General features: G+C 37.6%; 1 long non-coding RNA gene across 1 annotated transcript; it reads right to left on the bottom strand.

Annotated features, from left to right (window-relative positions):
* Positions 1-4,454: 4,454 nt before the first annotated feature.
* On the bottom strand, positions 4,455-11,298 carry LOC311430403. Its single transcript, XR_014688768.1, has 4 exons — positions 11,116-11,298; positions 6,394-6,442; positions 6,028-6,120; positions 4,455-5,470 (listed from the first exon to the last, which is right to left on the bottom strand). It is a non-coding gene; the product is annotated as an uncharacterized lncRNA (long non-coding RNA).
* Between the last annotated feature and the right edge of the window lie 1,808 nt (positions 11,299-13,106).

Genomic DNA, 13,106 nt, shown 5'->3' with positions numbered 1-13,106 from the left:
GAGAAGTGCAGTTTTTGTGTCAAAGATGCAAAGATTCATTTAAAGCTTGTGTAAGCAACCAAACTTTATGAACTCACCCACGAATACAGCTAATTGATATTAATCAGTCACCCATTTGCTCCAGGGTATATAACAAAAGAGCAAGAATTGTTCCAAAAGATTATTCTAAAGATATTATTCGCTTCAGGAAGTGTTGCAAAGTCACTTTCTTCCTCTTTTGCTTGAGCTTAAAAAGTTTGCAGAAGCCATCCAAGCAAAGTTGCAAACTCTTCCCCACCACATAAATACAAGGGTCAAACACAAAAATAAAGGGGATGTAACATGAAGAAGGATTTGTTCCGCATTATGATGTGCTGCTTTTTGGCAGCAGTGGAAGTTCAAAGAGAATTACTTTATCTCTAATATGGACATGAGTAATAGATGGCAGAATGTACTGAGACTTATATAGACAGATTTATGAGGCATGCCAGAAAACAGTGGCCCACTGAGTTTATTTAAAGCCATAGAGTCTGAGCAAGTCTGCAGCAAGAACTACAGAAATCATTGCCCTCCTTGCAATAAAGCTGTCTCAAGCTTGCTAAGGTGAATGTAGCACCATTGCCCCCTACGCAAAAGAAATTGGATCCATTCGACAGTCTCAAAGGCTATAGAGACTCTTGTCTCTATAGACTTGCTGAGACAGAGCTACATGAAAGTTCGTCATTAGTGAGAAAGAAGACATTGGTTTTGGAAGCAAAAGTCTCTACTGTAAGCTTGCTTGACTTGGTTGGCAGTACAGTGAAACAGAGATCTATACAACAACAAACTTTATTACAATAGATTTCTAAGATGGCTTGCTCACTTTTATCAAATTTAGATACTTGGTATTTAGTCTGTTGACATTGTGATGTTTCTAGTTAGTAAGAAAAAAGTCTGTGTGACTCCAGAAAAACATGCCCCAGGAAAGTGTGAGAAGACTTCAGCCTCCCTGAGGAAGAATGTAATGTTCAGCTGCTGTGTAATGACAAGAGGTGGAACTGGTAGTAGAGTTACCATGCAGTTAAATATTCAGAACTCATAATGTTTCATGGTGCAAATGCCCCTGGGAAGAGAAATAAACTCTTTTCTATGGCAGAGCAATAAATATTTATATACCATATTGCCAAAAGACCTCCATCTTGTGGAAGTTTTGTGTGGAAGTGGAGTATGGAAGGGAGCTGAGTTTGCAGAAAAGAAAAAAGTGCAGTCTGTCTCTTGCATTTACAACCTGAAGATATGGAGAGGTAGAGGAAGAGTTTGTTTATATCTCATGCAAATAAAATAGCACATTGGAGAATTTGCAGAGAATTTGGTGACTACAAGCATTACAGGAGTGTTGCTGCTTTTCCCTTTCTTTGTCTTCATGCTGTGTAGGAGAAAATCATATAAGATCTTTGAATCAACAGAGCCGACAGATTAGCAAATTTTACTTTTTGATGGAAGGAAAATTGACTGTAATTGTAGTTTCTTCTTGAACAATCTAGCCTGAGTAACCAATATGGACAGAAGAGAAGGAACCAAAACCCTCCTGAGAACAGAACATTAACCTTCCCAACTTTCACAAATGCTCATTGACACACTCCCTTCTTAGAAGAATATAATCGGTGGAGAAAAAGAAGAGAATCAAAGATTACAGGCAAATCATTCTCACCCACACAGACTGTGTTAAAGGTATTTTGCAGAAGTACAAGCATCATATACTTAAATGTAACACCCACAGCACCTATTCATAAGACACCACATGAAAGAAATAAGTTTCAACTTGATTTTCTATGTCAGGGAGTTTAAGTTATCTCCCTAAGACATCAAAGCAGCAAAACTACAGTCTTAAGTCAGACAAGTAAGGCTTGAAGATTCACAGGAGCATCACAAACAACCCATCTCCCATTGCAGGCATGAGATGAGAAGTTCTTTGCACATCTAATGAATCCCAAATGCTCCTCAATTAGACTGGGAGGCACAATATTCATCTAAGAAGAAGAGTTATTCACAAGTTACAGATTGGGAAACTGAGGCATTATTACCATGGCCAAAACTCCAAATATCAGTCTCTGATTTTGCAGACATACTACTTGTTTTCCATCCAGAACTAGAAAAAGTATAAAGATGTTTGAGAATTTAAAAACAAAATTTTTTGTTTTGCTTCTCCATTAAGCATGTCAAATTGTCAATAGCAGAATGTTTCACAGTAACACATGAATTTAGATGAACCTCTGCTAAAAAACAAACACATCAGGAAGTCAATAGAAACTGCTTTGTCCAGATTCCTGAGGTCATTTCTGGGGCAGTCCCTCTGTATGGACTACCAAAAATTTAGCAGCCCACAAAATTATAAGGTTCCCGTGGCATGGTTAGGAGCCCAGAAACCCAGGCTATAGCAGAAGTTTTTCAGTGTCTTAATTCTCCAGTTTTCCAGAAGCCTGGAGAGGTCTAGCTAACATCTAGAAGTATGACAGGTCTCAGCTTAAACTTTAAAGGCTTTTGGTCTTCTAAGAGCAGCTCAGTAAGAAGCAAGAAAAACAACTGTTAGGAAGACTTAGGAGGAGCAACTAAGGGAATTGGGGTTGTTTACTCTGTAGAAGAGAAGGCTAAGGGGATACCTCTTGACTCTCTACAACTACCTGAAAGGAAGTTGCAGCAAGGAGAGGATAGTTATTAGAATTGCTTTGCAAAACAGCAATGCTCTAATTCAACCTACTCTTCGCTGTTGTTGCTCTACGTTTGCGGTGATCTTGGCTCCCTTGCTTTCTTTTTGCATGCAAGGACTGACTTTTTAAAATACTGGACACTGAATATGATGGACACTGCAAATATCAGGCAAAGTCACTAGGAATTCATATTTCACCTCTTAAAGGTGTATATGGCACCAATGTGAAAGACAGAGATGAGGCCAGAGAGGACCCACTGGAAAAACACGCGCTAAGACTTGGAAAAGAGAAGGTAAAAGCAAAGAAGCCCTGTTACTTCCCTAGTAGTCATCAGCCTTCCATGTTTCTGGAAGAGAACCTCAGGTTTGAGTTATGTTTAGATTTGGGCAGGCAAAAATGTGCCACACCAAAACCAGGGGCTATTTTGAAAATGACTGAAGTTTACAAATGCCAAAAGAAAGACAAAGGCACTCCATTCCCAGGGGTCCACCACCTGGCAGGACTATTGAAGGAGGGGGTGGTCCTCACCTTGGGTGGCCTACGGTTGCTTGCGGCACTTCAAAAGTCAAACCATCTCTGGCATTGAGGCTTTATTACATGTATGTGAATATTTATCACTCGGAGCAAAATGTTATCCACATTTCTTTCTGGCAAGATGCTACCCCTTTCTGAGGTGTAGGAGAGAGGCTTTCAGCTGGGAGGGATTAATGATAAGTAATTCAAAGGAGAATTGTAAATTGAAGTCTACTCCAAAACACTTCTTAAATCCCTGAGTCATTAGAGGCTGAATCACATTATTACTGTCAGCAGGATTTCTTTATCACCCCCTATTTACTGTACATTACCTCATGGTCCTGGTCAAACTGTACAACTTTTCCACAGAGATGAGGAATTTGACTCATCAGGATGAGTTTGACATGATGCAAGCTTTATTTCTGATGTTAGTTAGAAAACAACAATCCTGATTCAAGGATTTACTTAGGCTCACTGTACACACAAAAGAAGCTTTTCCTAACAAACAGGTCAAATAATAAGCCTTGTTTTCTGTTTTTCACATTTCACTTATTTACTGAAGCTCAGGGACGTCTGTTACAAGGGCAATTCTAAAAGTCAAAAGGTTACAGAATAAAGTACCACCCTTAAAAATTCATCATTTATCTGTCGAACAGTGACCTCATGGTGACTCTATCTCAGCTGCAAAGCCATTGATTGCATGGCTGTTCATTCTCCCTCTGTAAATCCTATAAAAAATTCTGAAATGTCAGAAGAAAATTTAACATACAACTTTTGTCATATATTAAAATAACGATGCAATATTAGAATAGATATTAGAATAATTATCACATATTTAGTTATTTGCAACAGTTCAGTATATAAGATTTGCTAAATTATCAGAAAAAGTAGACTGATTAATTTACAAATGTTTTAAAACTTGATTATAAAAATGTATACTCTCTAAATGTATATAATTTTAGTCTTACCAATATGACAGGTATTATTTTAAGGAGATAAGCTCCTCCAATTCAGATATTTAGTTCCTTTAGGCACAGATCTGTTGATGTTGGAAAGTCACAGAACTAGAATGTTTAAGCAAGCTGCAAGATAAGGATCAAAATTAAATGGGAAGTTACTTTGGTTCATTTGTTTCAGTGATTAGAGAAACCATACTATTAAAACAGAGATTCAATTGTTTTGTGCTGCTTATGACACAACTGCTCAAAGGGCAGAATTAAGTATGAAAAATTTAGGAGTTAGAGCTTCATTCTTTGCTGAAAGAAAACACTCCAACTTGCAGTCAAACAGCAATATTTACAGTCTGGGGGATGACAAACTTCAAACTTCACCGACAAGACGCATCTCTTCAGTAATACACCTTAGGGACCTGAAGGTCAATCTGGACTCTTTTCTTCTCAGACATCACCTTCTGCAGCAGCAGTTCTTTAAACACAACAGACCTCTACATACAGAAGTGCAGCCTTACTATTGTTACTGTATCTTCTCCTTTCTTTGTAAATCTCTGTTACTTCTGTTACTTCATTTGTTATGAATAAGAGGAAGTGTTTGGGACTGAATTCCGTATCCTGGTACAAGTTCATAGAGTATTTGCTAATAGCAACACATAGTTCATACCATCACCGAGACAAAGCCTATGACCCAAACCAGTTTAGAGCCTCATTGCAGAGAGCCTTCCTCTAACCAGCCTCTTAACCAAGAAAGTTATTATTGGAATTGTGCTTTTCCCTGATCACAGCTGAGGTTCTCCCAAGGCACACGGGAGATAAAACTAAGAGTAGTCTTACCGATCTAGAGTTTGGAATCACTCTATCAATTCAGACAGCAGCTGGCCTCTGGCAATATTTTTCTCCTTCGTATTAATTAACATTTCCCCTCAGCCTCCTGGTTACAGGCATGAAAATAAAACCTGTGCATGTTAGCAGAAGTTGCATCAGATACTGCACACCTAGGCAGCTATGCGGCAGTGGGATTTTCTACCTCTGCACAATCTTTCCTTATGTATCTTAGGGGTGAAAGACCTAAGCATTGAACATGAGAATGGTATGATCTTGAACGACTGAAAATCTGTTCCATCTTTCCATTCACCTACAAATTTACTCTTTCCAAGCTAATTGCCCTTCTCTAACAAGGAAAGCTGAATGCCTTTTCATCTTGTACAGAATAAGGTTTTCATTTTCAGAAGTCAGTAATGCCTCCTGTTAACTACACCAGGTCAGGATTACACAGGTTACTTCATGGAAGTCTTTCCTTCTATTTCTCCATCTCATTGGAGATACACATCTCAGCTTCTGAAAGGAAAAGGGATAAAGCTTAGGAAAAGCAAAATTTGCTTCAAAAAGGCCTTCTCGGGCTATGGTTTCACTATTCCTTGGAATTATTTTTTCTTAATAAAATATCCTACCCTTGTATTACTGAAGAATGCTCTTTCAACAAGGTCATGATGAAAGTGTATAAGTGATGGCATGATTTTCTGAGTACCCTCTAACCATCAGCTTGATAATATTAATTAGTTCAAATAGGAATCCTCATCAATGACTAGGGTTTGCAAAGAACAAAACTGCAGTGTCTTGCAAATGGTTAATTTGTCAAATTTCTACTAAATTGTTCACTTTCAACACAACTTTAACCAAGCACTAGTTCTCCTTCAATACTAAATCCTCAAAAAAAAAAAAAAAAAAAAAATCAGTTCTTTCACTATTTGAATTTCAAGCCATTGTTGGTTGAAGCTGATGAAAAACTTCGAGACATAAGCTATTTCTGGAAAATGAAGGAACAAATCTTGGATATAATGATCGCATACATTGTCTCAGTAGTACATGTATGATGATGTTCAGTATGCCCCTACCATTATACAACCGCCAATGCTTTGTTCTTTAGATCAAGGTAATATCCCTGTCTTCTTAATGTCATCCTGGGACTTCTGGATGCATTGCTCTGGCTGTTGAAGCAAAAAGAGTAACTGAAATTAGAACAGAAAACTGCATAAGAAGACTTAAGTTGTGAAATATGAGTACATGGATGTTGTAGCTAACCTACAGAAATATTGACATCAGTTCATAGAAAATCTCTTGGAGGTCCTCAATAAGTAACAACTGGAAGGTTTGTTAGAGGAGAATGAGTCATGAGACAAAGCCTGCCTCTTAGTATATTAGTGAAATGTATGTGTTGTTTGGCTGTGTCTAAAGAACAGAACACTGAGGGCAACACAAACCTTATATTCATGGATAGGTCAATATCAAAGATCATCTCTAGATCAAAACCTGGAAAATGCAAAATGTTCAGATTAGTATGCAAAATAAAACATCAATGTGGAGAGTGGATTTATATGATTATACTATGAATAATTCATTAGCACAAAAACACAATTAGCTTTTAAAAATGATCTAACTACTATGCTCATGTTTAGCAAATCTAACTTATAGTAACATCAGGAGGTAAAAGTCCATAATGCAAAATATATTAAAACAAATTCCTTTAGGAGTCCAGATGCTTTATTACTAAGGGGGAAAAGGGCAGTGGATTAGATGGGCTAGATCATGCCCAGAGAGGTTAACTTGCCTGTAGTCAATACCCTTGCATTTGCAGGTGTGCCCTCAATTGACCTTATTAATATGTGGAACTCTTGTTGGAAACCTTATTTCAAAAACATTAAGCTCTGGTTGTTTGAAGAAGCTCTGACTACGGTGAAGTGTGCCTTATACTTGTATGGGGTTTATTTGGTGGGATGATGCAGAAAAGCTGAAACATTTTTCATGAGAGGCTTTTCTGCACTTCCAGTAGATAGAAATCAGAGGGCTGAATCAGACAGAAGACAATCAATGCTATAGCTGGCATATGAAATCAATACATTACTGGCAACTGCAGCTAGTTTTAGCTGAACCTCTGCTTTCCAGAGCAATCACTCCAAGTCCTGACTTAGTCATTTTCCAGATGAAATTGCATCAAGCTCTTAATCTGTATTGTCCTGGTTTAATGTTAGCCAGCTTGATATAGATAGTGGTTTCCTAGGAGGCTGACGGTTGTTGACTGATCCTGCTCAAGAACTCAAGAGCAAGTGCAAAGAGCTTGCCATAGAGAAGCCTTCTAGTCAGTGCTTTGCTTCTTTCCTGTATCCTCTTTCCGAAGCTGGTTCATGTGAGGGAACACCAACAAAGTTCACCCACCTTTCTGTATTTTAAAAGTACTGTGTATTTGTAATAGTTATTTTTTCAAGAACGAAGAGTGCCACCACTAAGTGACATTTTGAACGCGAAGCCAAAAGCTGATACAACAATTCAGAAGCATACAAATTAAAGTCAATTGTAAAATGTATTTTCCATTCCATTAAAAATGTCAGGATTGAAAAATTTTGACATATAAAATATCATATTAAATATTCATATTAAATTAAGTGGGAACAAAAGCAAAACAACCCAAATATTGTGCAAAATTAAATTTTGAAAATAATTTATTTGCCCAAAATGTTTAAATGCAAATATTTTGTTTGCATTTGGATCCTTCCTTTTATTTTTTTTATTTCAAATTTAAGAATAGCAATGAATTTTGAAAAAAGAAACTTTTCATGCAGAAAATGTCAGAAACAAAGCACTTCTATAGTATGATGTTTTATTTAATTTCAACTGCTATTGTTGCCATTGTATTATTATTATTTATTTAAATAACACCATTTATTTTTTATCATTTATTCAAATAGTTTGTCAAAATGAAATTTTCCAAAGTAAAATAGTTTTAATAAAAACTTTCAACCAACTCTAACATCACTAGGTAAACTGTTGTCGTTTTCCTGGCTGGATTAGGAGTAGGTATAACTATCCATGACTACTATGGTCCTCTCTTTAAAAAATATTCTTGCAATCAGGTGAGTGACTAACCCCAGATACACTGTCTTAACAGAGGTCTTTTCACCGATAACAGTAGACTTCTGAGTTCAGCCCACAAATGGTTTGGCTAGATACTCCTACATGCTTAAATAAAGGAGGACCAGGGAAAAATGCTCAGCACAAAACTTTGCATGGCATGGGCTGCCTCACCTCTAAACCTCTGAGGGCTACTTGCCCACAGGAGCAGACTGCCTGTTCCTTTGCTGCATGGTGCTTTGTCCTGTCTCCTGCCCTGTGTGGTGCCTCTCCTGCCTATTACTATCTGGGGATGAGGACACTGGTTCAAAGCAATTAAAAGGTGCTGTAGACTACCGAAGTGCTGTCTCTAATTTGGTGCTTGGTGCTTTCTTGGTATGACACAGGGTGTAGCACAAGATTGCATGGGAGTATGCGAAGTTGCAAAGGACTGTGCAGGAAGGAAGAAGTCAAACTCAATGCAGTCTGGTCCTTGTCATCTGCTAGCAGAGATCACAAACTGTCTTTTGGGCAGAGCTTGTTGAAGTCCCAGAGAAAACTAGGTGTGGATTAATAGTTAAGCAGTGTCACCAGTCCAGAGGCTAGTGCTTAGTTTTTCCCTGGCCAGCTTTTACTCAGCAGTATAAATCCTGTAATCTGGGCAAGACCCATATTTTAGGAAGTCTGGCAATTTAATTAGTGGGGAGTAGTGTCTAAATTTCTTCCTTTTCTCATCGAGCTGAACAGCTGTATCTCTATATGCATATCGCACTACGCCTTTATTCCCCAAATTTCTTTAATCTGTATTAGAAAGCTCTGTCAACAAAAAGGCAGCCAGCACAGTTTTAGAGGCAATATTTGTTTGGCAGACAATGTTCACTTGCCTATTTGTGTTGATCATTTTGTTCTCTCTGAGCTGTGGGAAGGCATCTCCATATTTGCTGCACTTCTGTCCTGTACTGATGTTTTATTGTGTACCGTGCCAGAAATGTCTCTTTCTGCACCCTTTTCTCAAAGAATGGTGGCACTTTTAAGCCACACTTGCAATAATCCTCTTTTATTCACCAAGGAGCTACTCCTTTTCATGCTATTTTCAGACTCTGTTGCAACACAGGTGTAGCACTATTCAGCAACTGCTTGCCTACCCTATTTAAAGAATGTTACTCACCAAATGTACCTGATTTAAAAACTATGCTTAACTCCACTAGCAGAATGCCTTTTCCAATTCTCTACACACTGCAAATGTGTGAACCATAACTGCACAGTACAGCTGCAATCTTGCCTTCTGCAGGCACATCCTAACAAACCATTTGCAGAACAAGTTGCAGGTCCCTGTGAATTCTTCAGAAGTTGGGTTTGTTTTAAAGTGAATAAGATGTTATTCATAATATTTTTATTTTTATTTTTTTCTAGAAACACTGTTTCTAGAAAACTTTGGAAGTCTAGTTGAAGACATGGGAGGTAGTTATCTGTAAGCACTCCATGTAACTTCAAGAGTGGAATAAGGAAGTAAAATGCTATGACCCAGATTTGAAATCTGAAGTACCAGAGACATAAAGATAGCTTGCTAATTTAGTTGTAATGAAGAGAAGGAATAGCAAAAGGAATTAAGGTGACTAGATAAAAAATCACAATTACCCACATGAGGAAGAGATTTCAGATAGCTGAAGCTCCTTTATCTAGTAGAAAAAAATCATCAAGGGATGCAGGCATTAGAAGCTGAAGCTAGGTAAACATGGGTGAGAAGCAGCAGATATGTTATTTATTTTATTTTATTGTAACGTGATTAATTGCTAACAGAGTTTACACAGAGACATCGTGGATTGTTTGGTGAGTCTGTCATGATGGTGACTCACATCATGGTCCCTTCCTCTCGACACAATTTTCAACATGTAGACTTCTGCCTTCAGCGCACTCTGATATGTAAACAATAACTCAACATTTATCCAGTAACTCTACTGCACATTTATGAATTTTAATCAACCATTGACACACTTACATAAAGTGAAACAAATGAACAGAGTTGACAAATGGGATTTTTGCCTGGAAAGGATTTTAGATTCCTATTAATATTCAATTTCTCTCTAGGACTCTTGACATCAACAGTTTCAGCACTTGTATGGCTGTCTTGAGCCTACATTATTATTTTCTATAGCCCAAACAAGGAGCCCATTGTGCTCAGCATATAATAAAAAAGCAACTGCCGTTTCTGAGGGCTCACAATCTAAGGCAGAGAGAACAAATGGCTGGTAGATGAGGATCAGGTAAGTTTGAACTACGTTGAGTAAGGTAAGAGCACTGTTGATATAGCAGTTGACTAGCTGTTGGAGCCACATAATTGGGGGCTGTGCATGGATCTTTGGATGCAGCAGATAGATTTCTGTATTGAAGTGAATCCTCACAATTTGGATCACATATTTTTTAAAGCCATGCCTGGTTTTTCAGCTAATGTATTTTTCCCTTGGTCTCCCTGAATCACTCCCTGACCAAGCTCCCCTCAGGTAAAGGGCTTTGTGCCTTTGATTATTTCATGGCATTTGCTGCAGCCCAGTTTTCATCAGAGATCTTTCCCAGCAGACTAACAGCCCCATGAATGAAATCAGCAGGGAGGCTCTTCATTATCACAATTCTGGCAGTGTCTGTACTTTTATCACTGTACTGGTATCAATTATTTGGAACCACATTAAATAAATGAAGTCACTAACATGAATATGTCATGCCCAATTCATACAGAGGCTCATGAACTCTCTTTTAAAAAACCCTCCCTTTTATGCCTGCTGCTTCCCTTATGAATTTTTTGTAAGCTCTGACCTTAGACATTTCTCAATCACTGCAAGCATGCTTAGCTCAAGATTGAATACACATCCATTTCATATGGGTTAAGGGGGGTAAAATCATGAGAAAAGCAGATGGCATAGGAAAAAATGACTTTTCAAAGAAAGTTCAATGACCTCCATACAGATATGACATGTTAAAGTCACTGACTTCTTTTTAACTCAGCACTTGTGTATATATATTTAGTATTATATAATGTGCTTGTAAGGACAAAGCCTCTTCAGTGTTAGATCTACAATATTTATTGTAGAGTTCTGACTCACCTTTCTTGGGTGTAGCCCAGAGTCACCATCATACCAGAAATGACAATGAAATGGGACTGAATTGGCCAGTGCCCTTTGGTTGTTTGATGGGTCACAGCAGCATAATGATCGCTGTTTTCTGCAACTTAAAGACAGTCTTATTTATTTATTGTTTCTGCTGAATCAGAATTAGGCTTGGCAAAGACTGTTCTCTGAAAAAAAAAAATTAAAAAAAATAAAAAAAAATAAGGAAGGAACTGAAGGAACTAAAAACTGTCTGGGATTTGGAGAGCATTTTTCTAAAGCATGATGTCTAACCAAAATGAACATATTTTGATCTTAAGTAATAAAAACATGTAAACATCTCAATGATGCATAGACTATTAACTGCAGAAATCCTAAAGGCATTTCACTATACTCATAACTTAACTGACCTGTTTTAGCAGAGAAGGAAATACACAGAACTGCAATGGGAAAGGAACTTTGGATTTTACTTTGCACATAGTCAGAATAAAAATCCCTGAAACCTATGAGCTTACTGAGAGTTGAATTACTGATAGATGGAAGTTGTAATGGGTAAATGCTTTGTGGGAGTGTTTGCAAACTCTGAAATTCCAATTCAGCCACACTCAAACATGTTTCAGCCACTTTTCCACTAACATTAATCAGAGTGGCTTTTGTTTAAAGGAATGTTGGAGAAAGGGTAGTGTAAATTCAAATACTCTTGCAAACACACTTCATTCAAACTTGCCTGAGAAGTGTTTTCTCTGCTTATAATTCATACAGCTGGAAGAATGGTATGTTTCTTAGGTGGCCGACTACACACCCAAAATAAGGAAGAGTAGATAGAAAATATAATTATAGTAAATACAGCTTGTAAATAAGTACAGTCAGAATACCGTCTGGTGAAATGATTATGCAGCCTTTACCTCATGTTACCACCTTTTGCATAGATGTTTAGTTCTTATGCACTCTACTTCTGAAAATTACAGTTAAAAATCCTGCCCTGTTACCAACAGAGACAAAAACATCGACCTCAGGATATTGGAGAGTGAGCATGAATTTAGATCTATGACTTCACTAAGACTACTTAGTGGTATGCAGATCTGAGCAAGTGTTTGCATCTTTACAAAAGTAAAGACTACCTTATAAGAAAAACAACAAAAAAGTGCCATTTTTTTAAGTGATCAGGAAGAAAGAAAGAAAAAAAAAAAAAGGTGGAGGGTGAGGGTGGGAATGGATTTCAGATTAGAAATACACAGCCAATGACTAGAAAGAAAGAAAGAAAGAAAGAAAGAAAGAAAGAAAGAAAGAAAGAAAGAAAGAAAGAAAGAAAGAAAGAAAGAAAGAAAGAAAGAAAGAAAGGAAGGAAGGAAGGAAGGAAGGAAGGAAGGAAGGAAGGAAGGAAGGAAGGAAGGAAGGAAGGAAGGAAGGAAGGAAGGAAGGAAGGAAGGAAGGAAGGAAGGAAGGAAGGAAGGAAGAAAAAAAGGAGTTCTTTCTTAAAATGAACTTTTGGGCTTGGGTGCCTTTTATTTTATTTTTAACTGATTTCTTAAATGTAAAGAGAAACTGATTATTCAGGTATCACCTCTGAAAGCAAGCCTTCCATTTCCAGGTCATCAGCCGGAATACTTTTGTAAGCTTGTTTCACTTGAGAGTTTCTAAAGAAACCATACAAGATGTCTATGCTCAAGATGTCAATGCTCTTTGTTCAGGAAGCAGAACTGAAGCACAGAGGTTACTTATCTTAGTCCTATGTCATATGATAACCAACTGGAAGAGTTTAAAATGAGAGACAACAATTTGTTACTCCAGTTTACCATCCTCCTCCCTCTAGATCACACTCTTTCTGTTTTCTGTAACATATAAATACAGTCCATTCACAAGTGATATTTTAAATGGGCATTTTGTGATGAGTTAAGCCATTTTTATAGCATTCATACCGCAAAGTTGTCCAGCTGCAACAGGGGTGTCAGAGCAAACCTTCTCTGTTGTTGTTTTGTTGACAGTCT

This window comes from Aythya ferina, assembly GCF_964211825.1.
Source record: "Aythya ferina genome assembly, chromosome: 1".
Classification (NCBI taxonomy): domain Eukaryota; kingdom Metazoa; phylum Chordata; class Aves; order Anseriformes; family Anatidae; genus Aythya; species Aythya ferina.
The sequence above is the reverse complement of the archived record's forward strand: the minus strand, read 5'-3'. Positions and strand labels throughout refer to the sequence as shown.